This window comes from Gopherus flavomarginatus, chromosome 7, assembly GCF_025201925.1.
Source record: "Gopherus flavomarginatus isolate rGopFla2 chromosome 7, rGopFla2.mat.asm, whole genome shotgun sequence".
In the NCBI taxonomy this organism is placed as follows: domain Eukaryota; kingdom Metazoa; phylum Chordata; order Testudines; family Testudinidae; genus Gopherus; species Gopherus flavomarginatus.
This window is the reverse complement of record NC_066623.1, coordinates 100,751,759-100,772,982: the sequence shown is the minus strand read 5'-3', so window position 1 is coordinate 100,772,982 and position 21,224 is coordinate 100,751,759. Positions and strand designations below refer to the sequence as shown.

Genomic DNA, 21,224 nt, shown 5'->3' with positions numbered 1-21,224 from the left:
TTGTTGTGGGATTGGTGGGTGCCTTATGTCATCATCTCTCTGTCCTTTACATGCTTCCCCCCCACACATTGGGTCCATTGGTAATGTGGGGGAGGGCAGAGTCCCTGCAGAGAAAGAAGGAGGTTCACCACTTTTGGGGATCAGGGGTGCCTGAGAACATAGGGAGAACATGTACAATATTTTAAATGGCCATACAGTAGATTGGCTGCAAAATTTGGGGCAGGGGAGGAAGTGTTTTTGGAGCTTTATTTACATTCCAGGAAGTCCAGTGGCTTGGTGTTTCAATCCCCTGTAGAGTACAGTCCCTAAAAAAGGAACAAAGCTGCCTAGCTGTCTGTGTCACTGTAATTCAGCCAACTGCTGAGTTTTATACCATTGAGCTACTGATGTATCAAAACTTTCTTCACCTGTTCTGATAATTTGCACTCCTTTGGGATGCACACCTTCATGCCACTGTCCAACTAATTAGTTGCTTCACTGACTGCATTCTGCAGTTCTTAAGTGATGGTTCCCCACATGACAACGTATGACAACTGATTAGTAAACTAGGCCATGAGTTTAAGAAATATGTAATTTGGGCACTACTTCCTATTAACTCTTTATATACCTTTTTATTTTTTATTTTTGTGAACTAAATATGAAACAATCTGGATGAAAACATGTTTGCCAAATGACTGTTTAAGACACCAACTAGAATAAAGAAAGCATCCTAACAATAGGTATTGAAGATGCAATCATGGAGATATGTTCTGAAAAGTAAGACAAAACCTTTATTATAATGTCTAGGTGTAAAGGCATATTTTTAAAATTTCTGGCAGAAGCCTATCCAATAAATCATGAGATATTGAGTTAGGATTTTAAAACAACAGCAAACAAGTAGAAGAGCTAAATCACAATAAATATAACCTGAGATTTAAATGGGTGAATATCTCTTGAGGTTTGAAGGCATTTCAACAGCAACTAGCCTCAGCATCATAGTGGCTAAATGTCGTTTAAGATTTACCTGTGTTTGGTCTGGGATTCGCTCTCACTTGAGAGCTGGTCAAACCAATCTTTCCAAAACACTGACTTCTGAACTTTTACCAGAGGTGCCTCTCTCTGGTGACTGTGAAGGCTGATTTACCAGACATGTTAAACCTGTCAGTTTTGAATAAGCAGTTAAGTAAGCGCACACAGTAAAGAGTATGCTTAAAGGTACAGTGTTTTATTTTGCAAGCAAGCTACAGAATTTGAATTTATACCAGAAGGTTTACAAATCTTTAGCTGGAGATTTTGGACCAGATTCTCACTGAACTGGAATAAATTCCAGTAAACCAGTGAAACTACATTGATTTACACTGACTAGGAATCTTGTCCTCTGCTCTCTAAAATGTTGAACTCTGCTTTTCTATATCATACACATTTCAGTTGTTATGGAATTCTGAATTACTGTGTAGACGGGTTCCGCCGGGGCTCGACCCTCCCTGAGGAGGAGGGGAGCCACACCGGCCTCGAGGTCTTCCCTGCAATTACAGTCTGCTCTGGCCTTTCGGCAGGACAGAGCAGTGACAAAGTCAGGGGGCCCAGCCCTTGATTCAGGTGGGGCACCAAACACAGTTCTAAACAGCCCTGGTCCTTTGGAGCAGGGCAGCGCAGTGGCAAAGTCAGCGGGGGCCCACCCCTTGGTTCGAGCGGGGCACCAAACACAGTTATAACAGCTCTGGCCCTTTGGAGCAGGACAGAGCAGTGGCAAAGTCAGCGGGGGCCCAGCCCTTGGTTCGGGCGGGGCACCAAACACAGTTTAAACAGTTACAGGCCTCTCCGACTGGGAAGAGGGGGAATCTGCCACCCGGTTGCGGGTGGCAGGGGGAACGCAGGCCCACCCACTCCTCTGCGTTCCAGCCCGGGGACCTGGTAGCGGTTGTCACCTCTACCGGTGGTCAGTGGGGTCCTGACCGCAACACACTGACATGGGCAATGGTAGCTCTGCAGCCTGACTGGAGTCAGCTGCCCCCGGGCTACTTCCTAATTCCCCCTCTATTCCTACCTGGTCCGGGGGCCTCTGTTCCGGAGACGTCCAGGACCATCGGTTCCTCCCAATCCGGGCTGGGCGGCAGGTCCGCTAGGGTTTCGGGGAATTCGGGCCACGCCTGGTCTGGGGGCTCCTCGGGGCCGTAGCGGAGGTGAGGCAGTTCTGGCGGCCCCTCATCGTAGTAGGGCGAGGCAGCTCTGGCAGCTCCTGGTCTCGACCTCTGGCTCGGGCAGCCTCCCAGTCACGAGCGGCGGCGGGCACGTCTGCTTCTGCCGGTGGCCGAGCCGCAACTGAAGGCTGGGGCCCGGCTTTTATTCTTCCGGGTCGCCGTCTGACCCTTTGAGGGGCGGGATTTCTGCCCAGCGGCCCTGCCCCCGTGGATGACTGATGGAGCTCGACCCTCCCTGAGGGGGAGGGGAGCCACACCGCCTCGCTACACCCCCCCCTCAAGTCCGGCCCCCACCTGTCGGGGCCGGGCTGTCCCATCTCCTCGAGGCGGGACAGAAAATCCGCGTTGGCATGGTCCTTGCCTGCCCTATGCTGGATGGTGAACGCATAGGGCTGCAAGGCCAAATACCAGCTCATGATGCGGGCATTGTTGTCCTTCATTCTCATAAGCCATTGAAGGGGGGCGTGGTCCGTAATGAGGGTGAAGGGGCCACCCAAGAGGAAGAACTGGAGGGCCTCGCAGGCCCACTTGACCGCGAGGGCCTCCTTCTCAATGGTGGCATAATTCCGCTCTCGAGGAAACAGTTTCCAACTGATATACAGCACGGGGTTATCACCTCCGTCGCCTTCTTGGGACAAGACGGCCCCCAAGCCAATGTCAGACACATCCATCTGGAGGACGAAGGGCTTGTCGAAGTCGGGGCTGTATAGAACTCGTTCTCGACACAAGCAGCTACGGAGCGTCCTGAAGGCTGCCTCACACTCGGGGTTCCATTGTACCGTCCGAGGGCTGCTCTTCTTTAGTAGCTCGGTCAGGGGGGCTGCTGTGGACGCGAAATGGGGAATAAACCGCCGATAATAACCCACGAGCCCCAGGAGCGCCGCACCTGCCGCTTTGTTGTCGGGGTGGGGCACTCCGCTAGGGCCTGCACTTTCCCCACGAGGAGCTTCACCTGTCCCTGTCCGACGGTATAGCTGAGGTACATCGTCTCTTCTCAGGCTATCCAGCACTTTTTGGGGTTTGCGGTCAACCCCGCCTGTCGAAGGGTCCGGAGAATCGCCGCGACCCAGGTTAGGTGGTCGTCCCAGCAGCGGCTGTAGATCACCACGTCATCCAGGTAGGCAGCGGCATACTCTTGGTGTGGCCGCAAGATGTGATCCATGAGCCATTGAAAGGTCGTGGGGGCCTGTCATAAACAGATAGCTAAGGGTTGATGTCTCTTACACCTGGAAAGAAGTACCTGAAACACCTGACCAGAGGACCAATCAGGAAAACAGACTTTTTCAGATCTGGGTGGAGGGAAGTTTGTGTGTGAGTCCTTTGTTCTTTGGTCTTCTGCCTGTCTCTCTCTCGGCTATGGGAGGATTTCTGTTTCCTGCTTTCTAATCTTCTGTTTCCAAGTTGTAAGTACAAATATAGTAAGGCAGTAAGGTTTCTATTGTTTTTCTTTTGTATTTACATGGGTATAGTTGCTGGAGTGTTTTGAATTGTATTCCTTTTGAATAAGGCTGTTTATTCATATTTCTTTTAAGCAATTGACCCTGTATTTGTCACCTTGATACAGAGACCATTTTTATGTATTTTTCTTTCTTTTTACATAAAGCTTTCTTTTTAAGACCTGTTGGAGTTTTTCTTTAGTGGGGAACTCGAGGGAATTGAGTCTGTGCTCACCAGGGAATTGGTGGGAGAAAGAAGTCAGGGGGAAATCTGTGTGTGTTAGATTTACTAGCCTGACTTTGCATTCCCTCTGGGTGAGGGGGGAAGAGAGATTAGCTCTCGGTACTTCTGTTTTCCAAGGCTGGAAACGGGGAGGCTGGAATCCCTCTGTTTAGATTCACGGAGCTTGCTTCTGTGTCTCTCTCCAGGAACACCTTGAGGGGGGAAGGGAAAAGGTTTATTTCCCTTTGTTGTGAAACTCAAGGGACTTGGGTCTTGGGGTCCCCAGGGAAGGTTTGGGGGGACCAGAGTGCCCCAAAACACTCTAATTTTTTGGGTGGTGGCAGCTTTACCAGGTCCAAGCTGGTAACTAAGCTTGGAGGTTTTCATGCTAACCCCCATATTTTGGACGCTAAGGTCCAAATCTGGGACTAGGTTATGACAGGGCCCCATAGAGACCAAAAGGCATCCTGGTGAACTGGTACAGTCCGGACGGAGTGGCAAAGGCGGTCTTCTCTTTGGACGTCTCTTCCAGCAGGATTTGCCAGTACCCCTTGCTGAGGTCCAGCGTGGTGATGTACCGGGCCTCCCCGAGGCGGCCGAGCAGCTCGTCAACTCGGGGCATCGGGTAGGCATCGAAACGGGATATGGCATTAACTTTCCAGAAATCTATACAGAAGCCATCAGGCTTGGGTACCAGGACCACCGGACTGCGCCACTCGCTCCGGGACGGTTCAACGACCCCCAGGGCGAGCATGGCTTGAACCTCTTCCTCCACCACCTGGCGCATTCTGTATGGTATCGGCCGGGCGGTCTCCCGCACGACCTTCCCTGGTTCGGTCTGGATCCTATGACAGGTGACAGTCGTGCAGCCCGGTAGGGCCGTGAAGGTCTGTCGGAAGGCCCGCAAGAGACATTTGGCCTGTCGCTGTTGCTCGACCGTCAGGGCACTCCCCAGTGCGGGTTCCATCACCTCCTCCGTCTGGGCCACCTCTGGACCTAGTTCCAGCTCTGGCGGGCATGGGTCAATTAACAGGCCCTCTCGGTCACGCCACGATTTCAGCAGATTAATATGGTATATTTTCTTCTCCCTCCGGCGACCGGGTTGGCAGATCTCATAGTTGACGGGTCCCACTTACCTGAGTACTTCGTAGGGGCCCTGCCACCGGGCCAACAATTTCGATTCACTGGAGGGCAAGAGCAGTAGGACTTGGTCTCCGGGGCCAAATCCCCGTGCGCGCACGCCTTGTTTATAGCTTCACTCCTGCCTCTCCTGGGCTGCTTTTAGGTTTTCCCGCGCTAGGGACCCCGCTTGAGTTAGGCGTTCCCGTAGCCGGAAGACGTACTGGAGGAGTCCCTGGGTCGGGGAGGCCGACTGCTCCCACATCTCCTTCATCAGGTCCAGCAGGCCCCGAGGCCTCCGCCCGTATAGGAGCTCAAAGGGGGAGAATTTGGTCGACGCCTGGGGGACCTCTCGGACAGCCAGGAGCAGCGGCGGGAGGAGTTGGTCCCAATGGTGTAGCTTGTCTGGCGGGAACCTTCTCATCATGTCCTTGAGGGTCCGGTTGAACCGCTCTACCAATCCGTTGGTTTGGGGGTGGTAGACAGAGGTCTGTAGTTGTTTTACCCCCAGAAGTCGGCAGACTTGGTTTAGCCACCGGGATGTAAAATTAGTGCCTTGGTCCGTCAAGATCTCCTTACGCAGCCCCACGCGGGCGAAGACCTTCACTAATTCGCCCGCGATGTTCCGGGCCGTGATGCTCCGCAAGGGGATGGCCTCTGGAAACTGGGTGGCATAGTCGACCAGGACCAGGACGTATTGAAAGCCGGCTGCGCTCCGGGGAAGCGGGCCGACCAAGTCCATTGCGATGCGCTCAAAGGCGGTGTCAATCAACTGCATGGGAACCAAGGGCGCTTTGGGTGTTCGGGCTGGTGCGGCCAACTGACACTCTGGGCAGGAGTTGCAGTATTGTTTTACCTCTCCGTCCAGCCCCGGCCAGAAGAATCGAGCCCGAATTCGTGCCAGGGTCTTTTCATACCCCAGGTGGCCCGCGGCTGGTACATCATGGGCCAAGCTCATGACGGCCTGCCGATGGCATCGGGGCACGAGGAGCTGTGTCCGCGGTTCTTGTGTGCGGGGGTCCCCCTCCACCCGATAAAGCTGGTCCCGGCGGAGCTCAAAGTGGGGCCACTGCGTAGCCCGGCCAGGGTCAATAATGGACCCATCAATTGCGGCCAGCTGTTCGTAGGCCCGTCGGAGAGTGGAGTCGGCCCGCTGGTCCCAGCAGAAGTCCGTGTCAAAACGGGGTGCAGGGGGCGCTACCTCGATTAACTCCTCGGCCTCTGGGGTTTCTAGTCCGGCCCCCACGGCGTCTGTCTTGGCTTCCACAGGGGTTTCCGGGGATTCGGCCGCTAGGGCCGGTATAGACCGAAGGAGCCCGTCAAAGGCGGGCCAGTCACGTCCCAGGATGACAGGATAGGCCAGTCGAGGGGCCACGCCGACGATCAGAGACCGAGTGAGGCCGTTAACAGTCAGGCGGGCCCGAGCACTGGAATAGGGCCGAACATCCCTGTGGATACATTGTAGGTGAATGGGCCCCAGACTAGGATCGATCGGGGGCCCCAGAGCCTGACGGACCAGCGTTTGACCACAGCCTGAGTCGACCAGGGCCATGGTGGCTTGGTCCCCACTAGTACCGGGACTGTGAGCTTAGGGGGCTGAGGCTGCCGGGCCCGGCCCTCTCCTGCGCAGACCTGCCCGAAGTCACACTCCATCTCCGGGCAGTCCCACTGTAAGTGGCCGGTCCCCCCGCATCTAAAGCAAGGTCCTACTTCGGAGTGTCCGCGCCGGGGACCGGTGGCTTGAGGGCTTGGGGCTTCAGTGGGGCTCCGACGGACCCGAAGGGGAGGTCCCCGAACCCGTGTGCAGGCCAGGATACGTGCGTTGGGTCCGCGGCGCCGGTTCAGGGCCTAGTCCATGACTCAGCCACCGCTGTCCCAGCGGGCCAGATCCTCTCCGGCTTCCACGAGTTTGGTCGGGCCCCGGGGCGGGTGGCCGGAAGGCCAGCCCCACAGGAGCCTCCGCCACAAGGAAATCCTCCATCAGGGAGACTGCTGCCCCCAGGGTGGTAGGCCGGTGGCGGAGCACCCAGGCCCTTCCTCGAACCAGCAGGATATATACGAATTGTTCAAGGACCACCTGCTCGGTCACTTCCTCCGCCGTCCGGGTTTCTGGCTGCAGCCAGCGGCGGCATGCCTCTTTCAGGCCTTGTGCAATTAAGCGGGGACGGGCGCCGGTCGGATAGGTCTGGCCCCGGAACCGTTGTCGGAAGGTTTCGGGGATGACGTCCAAGGCGTCGAGGATCGCGGCCTTCACCTGGTCATAGTCCTTGGCATCCTCCATGGCCAACCCGCGGTAGGCCAGCTGGGCGGGCCCGATTAAATACGGGGCCAGAAAGGTGGCCCATTGGGGTCGGGCCCATCCATCTTGGTCAGGCTCAGGGGCGCCGGTGGCCGGGGTCCCGCGGGGTCCTCCCCCGTGGCCCCTTCGAGGACTCGGATGGCGGGCCCGAGAAGCGTCTGTAGCTGGGCCCCGAGTTGCTGGATGAGTTGTTGCTGGTGCTCCAGCTGAGGAGGAACCGGCATGTTGCTATCGTTGCTGCTGGAGGTGGGCGGCATCTCGCTGTTGCCGCTGCTCGAGATGGGCGGCCTGCTGCTGCAGCAGTTGCGCCGCCTGCTGCCGCTCCTGGCTCTCCATCAGCAGCTGGACTAGCCGTTCGACATCCATGTTCCCTGCCCTGGGGACAACAGATGTGCTAGCGTCCTTCTACCAGCCCCTTCTCACAGGGGCACGGGTTCAGAAGGTCCCTGGTCAGGTGCCAGTTGTAGACTGGTTCTGCCGGGGCTCGACCCTCCCTGAGGAGGAGGGGAGCCACACCGGCCTCGAGGTCTTCCCTGCAATTACAGTCTGCTCTGGCCTTTCGGCAGGTCAGAGCAGTGACAAAGTCAAAGGGGGCCCAGCCCTTGGTTCGGGCGGGGCACCAAACACAGTTTAAACAGCCCTGGTCCTTTGGAGCAGGGCAGCGCAGTGGCAAAGTCAGCGGGGGCCCAGCCCTTGGTTCGGGCGGGGCACCAAACACAGTTCTAAACAGCTCTGGCCCTTTGGAGCAGGGCAGAACAGTGGCAAAGTCAGCGGGGGCCCAGCCCTTGGTTCGGGCGGGGCACCAAACACAGCTTAAACAGTTACAGGCCTCTCCGACTGGGAAGAGGGGGAATCTGCCACCCGGTTGCGGGTGGCAGGGGGAACGCAGGCCCACCCACTCCTCTGCGTTCCAGCCCGGGGACCTGGTAGCGGTTGTCACCTCTACCGGTGGTCAGTGGGGTCCTGACCGCAACACACTGACATGGGCAAAGGTAGCTCTGCAGCCTGACTGGAGTCAGCTGCCCCCGGGCTACTTCCTAATTCCCCCTCTATTCCTACCTGGTCCGGGGGCCTCTGTTCTGGAGACGTCCAGGACCATCGGTTCCTCCCAATCCGGGCTGGGCGGCAGGTCCGGTAGGGTTTCGGGGAATTCGGGCCACGCCTGGTCTGGGGGCTCCTCGGGGCCGTAGTAGTGGAGAGGCAGCTCTGGCAGCTCCTTGTCATAGTAGGGGCGAGGCAGCTCTGGCTGCTCCGCGTTGTAGTAGGGGCGAGGCAGCTCTGGCAGCTCCTGGTCTCGACCTCTGGCTCGGGCAGCCTCCCAGTCACGAGCGTCGGCAGGCACGTCTGCTCCTACCAGTGGCCGAGCCGCAACTGAAGGCTGGGGCCCGGCTTTTATTCTTCCAGGTCGCCGCCTGACCCTTTGAGGGGCGGGACTTCCGCCCAGTGGCCCTGCCCCCATGGATGACTGACGGGGCTTGACCATCCCTGAGGGGGAGGGGAGCCACATCGCCTCGCTACATACTGATAAAAATGAGAGAGATAAGGAACAAGAAACAATTCATTCGTTGTTGAAATGTTAGCCTGACAAACCTCACACTAGCTATAATTTTTCAATATCCAGCACCTCAAATTTCAGATGACATTACTGTCGATTGTCCAACTTATCTACAAGAAGATCAGAAAATACCAATGACACTGAAGGAAAATTAGTATACTCTAGGTTACAGAGAATAAAGGTGAATATCTCTAGCAATCAAGAGACAAAGGATTTTCAATGAAAGTTAATTGGCCTTTTGTTCCTAAATCATAGGATCATAGAAATGTAGAACTGGCCAGGTCTTATAACCTCCAAACTCTGGCAAAGTTCAAATCCAGATCTGAACTTTATAGTGTATGCCCATTATTAATCTATATAGCTTGGAACAAACTCTATATAGTGATGTAGTTTCTTCTGAAAAACCCACAGTTGCCATAGAGTTTAAGGCCAGAAGGGACTGCCAGATCATCTAGTCTGATGTCCTATATCTCACAGGTCACAAATGCCACCCAGCACCTGCACACTAAACCCAACAACTGAAATGAGACTATACAATGTGGAGTATCAGAAAAACAATGGATAGTATTCACTCAATGGGTGAATCTTAAAAGCTTTTGTTTGCTTTACACTGGTTAGCGTTCATATTCCTGATTTGCTTATCTGAACAGCTTTAGTAGAGAAATCAAATAGTCTTGTGAGATTTCCAGTACCTGGTTGGGTCAGAAATACCACAAGAAACATTACATACTATCTTTGCCAGCAGTGTAAATCAAAATCAGGAGGCTCCAAGGTAAATGCACAAAAAAATAAGTAAATCAATAAAATCACCAAAAATCTGATCACTTTAAAAAAAATAACATTTGTTTGCTCCAAGTTTTGGGAAACAGCGCAAATTATTTTTTGTTCTATGTAAGCCTTTTAAGTTACAGAAATAACTATTGTTAATTACTAATTAGTTAATGAACACCGGCTATTTCAGTTTACAGTATTTTGCAGTTAAGAGGCCCAATAGACTTGGTACATACTTTCAGATGCAGTTAATAGATATTTGATCTCAGATATTTTAATGGTTCCATTGCATTCAGAGAAGCACCTTCAAATTCACATGATTTTCAATCTATCTGAGCCTCTTGAGCCTACAGTTTTGGCCCAGATTTTTCATGGAAACATTCTCTCACACAAGATTTTCAGCAATTCTTGGCTTGAACTGAAAAGGGTAAAGCTATATCAAAATGAAAAATAATGGTATCAGGGAGGTCAGTTTTCCCAAAAGCAAGCAAAAAAAAGCAAACGGTTCGTTTCTTCCTCATAGTTAGAACTAGAGCTGGGCAAAAAAAATTGGCTGAAATCTTTTTGGGCAAAAAATGCAGATTTGGCAACACTAAAATGTTTCATAAATTTGTGTCTATTTTGACAAATTATTTCAGTTGGGAAAAGAACCCTGAAAAATACTGAAACAATTTGTTGACATTTTCAAAATGAAATGTTTCGTTTTTCTGGTTAGAAATGACTTTTCAGTTCAAAATTTTCTTTTAAAAAAAAACAATCAAAAAGGTTGAAAATGGTCAAAATCAAAACAAGATACTTTGATTTTGTTAAAATGAAAAGTTTTGTTTGACCCAAAAAGGATTTTTCTGAATTTTGATTTGCCACAATTCTTGAAAAGGTTCATTTTCAATTTGTCCCCAAACTATTTTTTTTAAATGTCAGAATTGCCTGCAAACCACAAAATCTGTTAACACCACAGCTCTAGTTAGGACTTAGTGTTCTTTTATTAGATACTTTTTAATTTTAGAGATGCTTCAGAAGCGAGATAGCTACATTTAATAACCATAGTTACCTATATTGTAAATTCCATTGCCTCTTCTCTCATTTGCCCATTGACCAGAAAACCATGATGGACTTTGTCGGTAGCTACAAATGAAAATCTATCAATTTGCCCAGCACCTCCATTGTGTGTGTAGAACGCTTCCATGTTATTGATATCCATCTGTGTAAACTGGCCCCAGTACAAGACAGTCTCTGTCATGTAGAGATGACCATACTATGTGGGTGCTTGGTAATTATGTAAGGTTTTTTAATGGACTATTCAGGTCTGTGAGCTGAAGAACATCTGAATGAAAGAAACTTTTGATGAAAAATAAGAGGCACAAATAACCTTGCAGAATTCTACAAGAATGCAGCTCTTTATTTTCACTGTCCAATAATGAGATCTTCCTCGAAGACTTAGGCTCTGATTCAGCAAAACACTTAAGTGTGTTCTTAAAGGCTTTGCAGAATCAGGATATAAGATATAAGGATTCAGTTATGGCTTTAAGGACAGTCCCACTTTGGGGTAATGTGGAGTCACATTACTCCAAAACTTTAACCTGTTTACCCCAAAATCCTTGATGCCTAGGAAAAGCATGCCTGCTGCACCATTTAACCTCTTCTTGTTTCCCTTGGAGACACCTGCATCCTACAGGGTGCTAGTGGGGAGCCATCTCTGTACAGACAAGAGGGTAGGACTGCAATTGTGCCTGGATCCTGCATAGCAGCTGCAAGGAGATATCAAAGGCTCTTTGTTCCCTTCCCAACCCTCCCCCCCCATTTTGAGCATCCACATGGGTGCAGCTAAATGTGTGCACTTCAGTTTCCAGCCACCAAGATGATGCGACTAAGGGATTATTTCCTTCTAGTAGAACAAATCAGTTAGGCCAACAACACACTAGGGCTGGATAACATATGGGTCCTGCGCTCCGTACTGTGAAAATCATCTAGTAAAGCCAATGGGAGGTTTGTTGCATGAAGAATGCTGGATTGGTGTCATAATTCATGAAGATGTTTAAATGGTTAAGTGTACTATACATATGGTATAAGCACTCTGGTACTGATGAATTTTGAGTGCTGTATTCCGTTTAAATAATATATGTTGCATTCTTTTACTGGGCTCCTAAGGCGGTAACATGTCCTCAAGTGTAGGAAAAGCAATGCTTGCTCCAGATAACCACTCACTTCCACTTATGGGTTTGGACATCTGTACTACAGGACGAGTTGCAGAAGGAAGAGCAAAAGGGTGATATTTACAAATATATCCACCATTTTAGATTCCCAGGCAATTTTCTGACAGCTTTTAATCTAAAAGAGGCTTGAGCTGAGATTTTCATAGGTAATGCTTAGATCTCTAAATACTGCACTTCACGTTCTTAATCACATCTGCTACAGAGAGGAGGCTCTGAATAATTAACTATGCCTCCAACATTACAGTCATAAGATTATGGTGGTGGTGACTGGTGGACTGCCATGCGCAGCATAAACCATTTAGGAAACTCTCTCATCCACTTTCCCTTTATATTTGTCTTGCAGTCACTTCCTGCTTAAAAGGGTAAATCTTTCATCGCTTTAATTAAAGCATTTAAAATAATTTACACTGAAATTGTATGTGCTCGGGTTTGTCAAAATTGATGCTTTAATAACATGTCATCTCTTTTTTCGATTGCCCTGAAATCTGTTAAAATTACCACTAATCTAATTGGGAACAAAGTTGTCAAATGCACGCAGCTCTGACAGTTTGTCTTTCTGCAAACTGCCGACAGATTGCAAGTTACGCATGTGTTGAGCAGATGGGTAAGTTAAAAGGAACACAGGAAAAAAAAAGAAGCAATTTATTAAATCACCTGGAACCAGCAGCTCCATTCCAAAAATAGTGAGAATGAAATATAGCAAGGGCTAGGAGAGTTGGCACTGGAACATGCCAGAAGGTAGCAGTTACAAAACAAGATAAACATTTTGAGAAGCCTCAGCTGTGTTGAAGAATAATGAGGAGTTATTTAACCCAATATAGATTACCAGCAGAAATTAATTTTAGGGTGCAGGGTTTTTTTAAAAATGATTTTTAATTCCTTTGTTCTTGAAAAGCAGGCATCTCTCTCTCCTCCATGCCTCCCCACAACAACCCAGTGTACCTGTTTTAAATCACCTTTGGCAGAGTGGTGGAAGAGCCATACAGACGATGCTCTCTGCTACAGGTACTTAGCACATAATCTCTTTTGTGTGATCACCCTCCATTTATTGCCGGGGAGCCAAATCTAGCCGCGAATGTGGAACTGACAATGCTATCCCACCAGTGCAACTCCAGGCTAGTATTTGGATTTCATCTTCAATAGAGAGAACCTAAATATTAGCTGTAGTCTGAGCAGATATAGGAAAATGTCCAGTATCTCCAAATGCAATCGGTTTTTGGATGAGTCATTTCTAGGCTGCTCACTGTTAATACTTGTAGATCAAGGGCTATTTATCATTACTTTATTTGTATTACAATAGTGCTTAGGAACCCCAGTCAGGGGTCAGGGCCCAATTATGCTGACAAGCAGAGCCAAGCAGACAAATAGCAAAGATGACAGCCCCTGCTTCAGAGAGTTTATAGTCTATAGATGAAAGATAGGGCAGGGCAGTTGAACAAAACAGACGGACAGGACATGGGTAAGAAGGGAGAGGAGATAACATAAGGTAGCGTGTTTAGCAGAATAACAGAGGTCCTGACTCGCCACTTGACCAACCAATGCCAAGCAGGAGTGATTTGTAGGTGTCACAGCAGAAGTAGGTTTTAAGAAGGGATTTGAAAGAGGATAAAATGGTGGCTGTATGGATTTTGATGGAGAGATTTCCCATGCATGAGAGTGAAGGTGCTTGAGAAAAGTGGACTGGCTGGTGACAGAGGCTAAAGCACCAGCAGAGCAAAGGTGAGAGATAAGGTGATCAGGCTTTTTCAGTGAAGGAACACAAAGAGGGAATTGATGCAGTTGGAGCAACACATCAAGAAGATACAGCAGCATTCTGAATGGACTTGAAGTGGCAACGTGGCTGACCTCCAGGCCAGAGAGGAGGGGACTACATTAGTCAAGGGATGAGATGGTCAGGACTTGGACAAGAGACTTGGCAGGACAGACAAAGAGGCTGAATCTTTGAAGTGTTATGTAGGCAGAGGTGCCGAGACTTGGCTATGGCCTGATAGCATAAGTCAAGAGCCAAATCAAAAATGATTCCTCGATTGAAGGTTTGCATGATAGGGAGGATGGTGTGGTATCCATGGTGACAGAGACATGGCAGAGAAGAAGAAAGGTCCATGAGGGAAAGAGAGAGGAAGAAGAGGGAAATCAGAAGCTTATTTTTGGCAGTGTTGAGCTTGAAGTTGTCAGCTGAATATCCACGAGTGGGTCACAAGAAGACAGGCCAGGATGCACAATAGGATAGGGGGTGAACAGGTCTTTAGTATAGAGGAAGACTTGAGTCATAAATGCAGTTATGATATTTGAAGCCATGTTTGTGGATAGGAGTGTGTGAATAGCACATAGGAGGAGCCCAGATATTACTTGTGTGTTATGCTAAATGTGGTGAGTCTTGCTAACTCTGGCTGGTGAAATCTCTACCCCCAAAAATGATGCTGTAGTTTCGCCCAACATTGATTGGCCAATTCCTTAACAGCGCAGTTCATATAATGGTAAGGGTATAGCAATAACAATTAGCAGCTACCTGGAGCCAGAGTGTGACATGCATTACATACCTGTAGCACAAAGCAAGAACTCTGCTCACATCCCTGCATGAGCTACCCAGACTTTGGGTATGTCTGGGTAGGAAAAAAGGGCATATTTTTCAATCATGTTAGCTCAAGATAGTTTAACAAGATTAAGAAACTCCATTAAAATGCAGGTAAATATATCTGAAGTTAGGTTAGCTGGCCTTGTTGAGCTAACATGACTGGGGAAAAACCACCGTTTACCCATCAAGACATGGCCTTTGAGTCCAGACGTTAATTCCTTCCCCGCTGAAGTTGATGGAAGCTTTGCAATTGACTTCAATAGGACCAGGATTTCATCTTACACGTGTAGGAGTAAGTAGGTGTTGCATTCCCCCGCTGGTCCCAGAAGAGGAGAGTGGAAAATTGGCAGTGAGAGAGGTGGAGTCTTGGCTCTACCATCCCTCTCCTCACTGGCCACTTCAGGTGACGCACCATGGAATTGTCAGAATTCACTGCTGGTACAGGCCAGAAACAAACTACTATTCTCCCTAGAGCAGGGGTTATTAACCTTTACTGCAGCCTGCACCCCTTTGGTTCTCAAAGTATGTTCTCACATCTCTGATCGAAAATCATTGAAGTAGCTCAGTTCTTTAGACCTAGAAATATTTTTGTTTGTATATTACAGTAATCATTTTAAAATGTATAATGTTAATAAATACATAGGTTTGATTAATCAAAGTAGTTGTACTTACGTGCCTGTGCTTAATTTGTGTTTTCCATGATTTACTGTCTAAAAAAATCTGGCATGTCTTGCACCCCCAGAAAGGGCATCTCACACCCCCAGGAGCACGTGCACCCCAGGTTAAGAACCACTGCCCTAAAGCAAGGGGGAAGTAAAGAAAGAGTTACAATTCCGGAGGTGTGTCTGAGTCCTAGTGGCATGCACTAGTCCTTCATAGGGCAGGGCGGGGGGGGGAAAGGAGCTCACACAGCACCCGTAGCTCAACACTGGGCCAACAAGCACAGTTTAGCCCATAGGGCTTTACAGTTTCAAAAGATTTTAATTTTCAGAGGAAAGACTGAGGCCCCTGGCCTTTCACAACACCTACTTGCTGATGGGAGCAGATGTGGAACTGATCTCTGTGCCACATGGGGAACGTGTGTGCATCCCTTGTGTAGCCCCTCTAATTACTTACATACACACACACACACACACACACACACACACCATGTCCAGAGGAAATATACCAGTTCCACTGCCAGAAAACACTTCACACCTGTAAAAGATGGACCAGGATTTACTCCATGGAAACCAAACCAAACAACTGAATGAATCCAAAAGAATCACTCACACAAACACACACAATGCTCTGGACAGAAAAGCACATTACAAAATAAGGAAACTCTTAGCAGCAGCATTATGAACTTTCTTTATAAAGTAAAAATGGACGTAGCACAACTGAAATAAATGCAGTTTTACATCAGCTAACAGCGTTGGCCTAGAATACAAAACATTGGGGAACCATTCTTCACCGGCATAAGCAAACATAGCTCAAGTGACCTCAAGGGAATTGGGCCCACAGACACAAGTGAATTGGTTCCATTTTATGGATGTTTTTAGGGAGGAAAATAGTTCATAAAAATAATTGCAAATATGAGGTTAAAAGAAGAGCTGCTTAGAAAATGGAATGCTCCTTTCGATCTCTTTTCCCCATGAAAATTTTGAGGAAAAAGTTTGCTGAAATTTCTAAATTTTGAGATGTTTTAGCAGTTCTAGTTAAAAGGTTCTGTACATTTTCATAGAGTGGATGGTGTTTGCACAGCTCCTCTGCTTTACTGATAGCATTCCTTAAATAAAAACCATTTCCAAAAGAAACAGGGCTGTAATTCTCAACTACCTTGTGTGATGGGTTCAGTCACGGAGATCCCCTGGGAACTGTCACCTAACGTGCTGAAGTTACCTCTACCAGCTTGGAACTCCAGAACCCTCCCTTGTAGAGCCAGACACACTAGCCTGCTGCAACACAGACCCAGGTCTGGTCCAAGGCCCCGTAGCAGCAGACTTTAGCCAAAAACTACTCAGCAGGTCATCTATCTCCAGTACCCAGACATCCAGCTCCCAAACTCCAAATAAATCTGTTTTACTCTTTATAAAGCTTATAGAGGGTAAACTCATAAATTGTCCGCCCTCTATAACACTGATAGAGGGATGCACAGCTGTTTGCTCCCCCCAGGTATTAATAACTTACTCTGGGTTTACTAATAAACAAAAGTGATTTTATTAAGTATAAAAAGTAGGATTTAAGTGGTTTCAAGTAATAACAGACAGAACAAAGTAAGTCACTAAGCAAAATAAAACAAAACACACAAGTCTAAGTCCAAAACATTAAGAAATAAATTTGTTAGTCTCTGTGGTGCCACAAGGACTCCTCGTTGTTTTTGTTTACAGGTAAATCTCACCCTCAGATATGTTCCAATAAGCTTCTTTCACAGACTAGACGCCTTCCTAGTCTTGGCCCAATCATTTCCCTGGTACAGTCTTTGTTAGTTCCAGCAGGCATCTTAGGTGAAAAGCAGGGGCTTTCTCATGACTGGGACCCCCTATGTTCTGTTCCACCCTGTTTTATAGCTTTTGCACAAGGCAGGAATCTTTCATCTCTCTGGGTTCCTGCCCCTCCTTCTAAATGGAAGGTTTAAGATGGATTCCAGTATCAGGTGACATGTTCACATGTCCTGTGAGACCCCAGCCTTCATTCTTCCAGGGCTAGACTGCATGCAGCCAGGGAAGGTTTGTAAGTAAACAGACCATTTACAACCAATTGTCCTAACCAATGGGAGCCATCAAGATTCTAAATCACCATCAATGGCCCACACTTTGCATAATTACATACATACAAATAGGATGAACACTCAGTAGATTATACGATTCTTAAGGATACCTTACAAGAGACCTTTTGCATAAAACATATTCCAGTTACATTATATTCATACTCATAAGCATATTTCCATAAAACATTACAGAGTGGAGTGTCACACCTTGCACCTTGTGTGCTTTCTGCATTCACTTTGCAAAGGGGTAAGTGACAACACTTGATGCAAGGCAGAGGAAATAGAATATAAACTAGGTAATAGTCACAGCAGGTCTGATTCTGAACTCATTTCCCCTGGTGCAAATCAGAAGTCATTGTATTAAAATGAATGGAGTTATGCCAGCATGAGTGATAGCAAAGTCAAAGCAACAATATAAAGAAAAAAATATAATAAAAATGATCAGGCAGGTCCTAGATCAAGAGGACTAGTCACACTAGCCCTCTACACTACACTACACTACAATTAAAAACCTGTGGCTGACCTGTGCCAGCTGACTCAAGCTCAGAAACTCAGGGGTTCAGACTAACAGGGCTGGTGCAACCATTTAGGCAACCTAGGTGCTCGCCTAGGGCACAAGGTTTTGGGGGGCACCATTTTCTTCGGTAGAGACCGTGGCGGCTGGATCTTCGGCCGCCCCAGTTGCCTCTGGCATTTAGGCAGACGGAGCTGGGGCAGAGGAGCACGGGGAGGGCCGCTTACAGCAAGTAAGGGGGGGGACACACGCAGGGGAACTCCCTGCCCCGCCTCCTCCCCGAGCACACCGTGGCTGCTTCACTTCTCCCACCCTAAGCTGACTGGCGCCATAAGCCTTGGAGGCAGGAGAAGTGAAGCAGCCACGGCGTGCTCAGGGAGGAAGCGGGGCAGGGGTTAGCTGCTTCACTTCTCCCGCCTCCTAGGCTTGTGGCGCCAATCAGCTTAGGGTGGGAGAAGTGAAGCAGCAATGGCGTGCTCAGGGTGGAGACAGAGCAGGGGTGAGCTGGGGAGGGTGGGGAGCTGCCGCAAGGGGGGGCACGTCAGGGTGGAGAGGGGGAGCTGCCATGGGGAGACACCTCAGAGCTGGAGTGCAGGGGGGGAGGGAACAAGGTGGAAGTTTCACCTAGGGCGTGAAACATCCTTGCACCGGCCCTGCAAGCTAAGGAGCTGTTTAACTGTAGTGTAGACATTAGGGGTCAGACTGGAGCCTAGGAACTAGGACCCTGCAAGGTGGGAGGGTTCCAGCTCAAGCCTGAATGTCTACACTGTAATTAAACAGCCCCATAGCCCGAGCCCCATGAGTCTAAGTCAGCTGACACAGGCCAGCTGCAAGTGTGTAACTGCAGTGTAGACATACCCTCTGTTCATGTGCTTGGTGCAGGCACACCAGTGGGGAGGCAAAGGTACTTTAAGCAACTTTTGTGCCCTCCATAGTCCGGGTCTGATCCCCAGCATAAATTAGATTGGCCCCATGGATACTCCAACTTATGTTAGGCAGTTACATCCCTTTAACAGCCATTTCACAGCTGAGAGTAGGCAGCATGCAGCTGTGACTACACCCCCTCCCTCCCTGCCAAAGCCCAAGCTCAGGGCAGCATTTTGGGTATTACTACAGCAGCCCATGGAAACCGCTTATACTGGGGAAGATTCCTGCAGGTGGCTCCATCTCCTTTACACTTCCTGGTTGAGGTAAAGGGGCTATAAAAGCTTGCACCTACTTTTTAATTTTCCCTTTCTCCAAGAGTTTTGAAGGGGGAAAAAAAGAGATTCTGTCTCATATCCAAGTGGGTCATAATTTAGAATCGATGATTTATTTAATGGTGGTTTTAACCCCACTTAGAAATAGACCGCTTTCATGATTTATTGCTTGCTTCTTCCCCTTGTTAATTTGACTCATTTCTTAGGAAATTATTCCTAGTTAATCATAGTAAGAATAAAATTAGCTATAGTCCCCATTTTGCTGCAAAGGGAGCGTAAATAACTTTTAAAGCAGATCGGAAAGAAAAACATGTTAAAAAAGCCCAGAAGAATATAGAAAATGATATTTCAGAGTGGGCAGTAAATCAAGTCTCTGCCCTGTTACTGGGCAGAGTTGCTCAGAAATTTACATTCCACTGGAGTATGGTTTTCACAGCAGGTTCTTATCAATTGAATTTGCCACATCTTTTGGGAAACACACCATTCTGGAAGATAAAATCTCCTGCCTCCCCAACTCCATTCATAGGATAAAAAACCAGCCCTGTTGTGTGCCTTTTTTACCCACTGGAGGAATATAAAACCATTATATTTAAGTATCATAATAGCCAACATATGCTTTTTCTTAGAAACGACACCACCATCTGGATTAAGTTCTACTGATAATTTCAGACAATGTTACCGTTTTTTTTTCTTCAGGAGGAAGAAACTGGCCAGAGAGCAACTACTTTTCAGATAGGGAATAGATCATTTCCCTTGCCCTGCCACCTGAGACCTTGGAAAGGGCAAGGGGGAAAAGAACCCTCTTACATGTACTAACATATTTTGATTTCACATGCTAATTGATTACAAACATCTAGCCAGGTATCCCTCAATACTAAGCATGTCTCCTATTGCCTTTGGACATATGACTTCAATAATAAAAATATGTCATGACTGTACTGATGATAATATACCACAATATTATTGAAGCAGTCTCTTTGGTACTACCATATCGGTCATTAAATACTGCACTTATTGTATGGTATAGGGAGTAAATGAGAAGCAAATTTAACCCTTAGCCTACTCAAGGTCTTTAAATACATTGGAGAGTAACCGGGAAGCCTTCTCACCTGAATGAATCCTTACTAGCCTCATGGCTATTGTCATGAACGTAGCAGACCTTCTGGGCCACCACATCCAACTGGCTGTAACTGGAAATGGGCATGCCGGGATAATTGATGTACTCAATCTGACCGTGCACAGGTGGCACAGAGACGGCATACAGCAGCTTCTCGGGTTTGTTAGTGCCATCTGTTGCCATAAGAACATCTGTCGTCAAGGTCACCCTGTCACCCTCTGTTAAAGTTACAGGTTTGGTGAGTAGAACAATGTCCCCTAAAAATAATAATAAAAAAAAAATCTCAGGAAGAGAAATTAAAAGGGGGGATAATCCTTTTACATTCCAAGGGGGGGATGAAGAGGGTCAGAAATCAGCTTTTTTTTTTTTTTTTTTTTTTTACAGAGAGAGAGAGAGAGAGAGAGAGAGAGAGAGAGAGAGAGAAAGAGGTCGGGGAAATGAACCACAAAACACTGTAGGGGATTTAACAAAGAGAACTTTATCAAAACAGCTTGGGAAAGGATTTTTTGTTTTAGGTTGCCAGGTTTTGGATTTTCCTCAGTTAAATTACTATCTTTTATAGCACAAAGAAATTTTAACTTAGGTGCATTCAAGACATTTGCAACAGTACAACCATACAGATCTAGAAGCATTTGTTTTAGAAACAAAACATTCCTCCTTCTGATTTTTAACTTCCAATCTGATCCATACAATATGGAGATTCCACTTTGCATGTATGTGAGTTCCCCAAAATATTGAAACTGGCTTTGAGGTTCTCTCTTTGTGGAGAGAGAATGACCCATTTGTTCACAAAGAACAATTAAGTTAATAGGCCCAAATGAGCCGATTGACAAAATGCCTTAATGAACTAAGCACTAAGCACAACATTGCATTTTAAGCTGATAGCGCTACGTGATGCTGTAATCTCGGCAACAGAGGTTCCATATCCATTAGATTTATTTTTTAAAATCACAGCGGCACAGGAAGATCAACACAATTCTCTCCTATTTACAAAACAGCAGCCAAAATACATTTAAAAAATGAGGAGCTGGACAACTAGGATCAGAAGTGGAAATAATTTGCCAGTTCACAGCCCTCTGATACAGTTCTATCATATCCACTCTTAATTCTCCCAGGTTATAAAAAATGAAAGTGTTAAAATTACAACACAATGAGCTGGTTGACAACAATGGGACAAAACTGGAGAATGGCATCTTGGACTATCCCAGGGCCCAGGATGAGTGATCTTCATATTGCCAGGAGAAAGCCAAAGGCTGAAGCAAAGAGAAACTTTA

General features: G+C 47.8%; 1 pseudogene; it reads right to left on the bottom strand.

Moving 5' to 3' along the window:
* LOC127056021 (FRAS1-related extracellular matrix protein 1-like) overlaps positions 1-21,224 on the bottom strand; it is a 100,795-nt pseudogene that overhangs the window by 12,714 nt on the left and 66,857 nt on the right.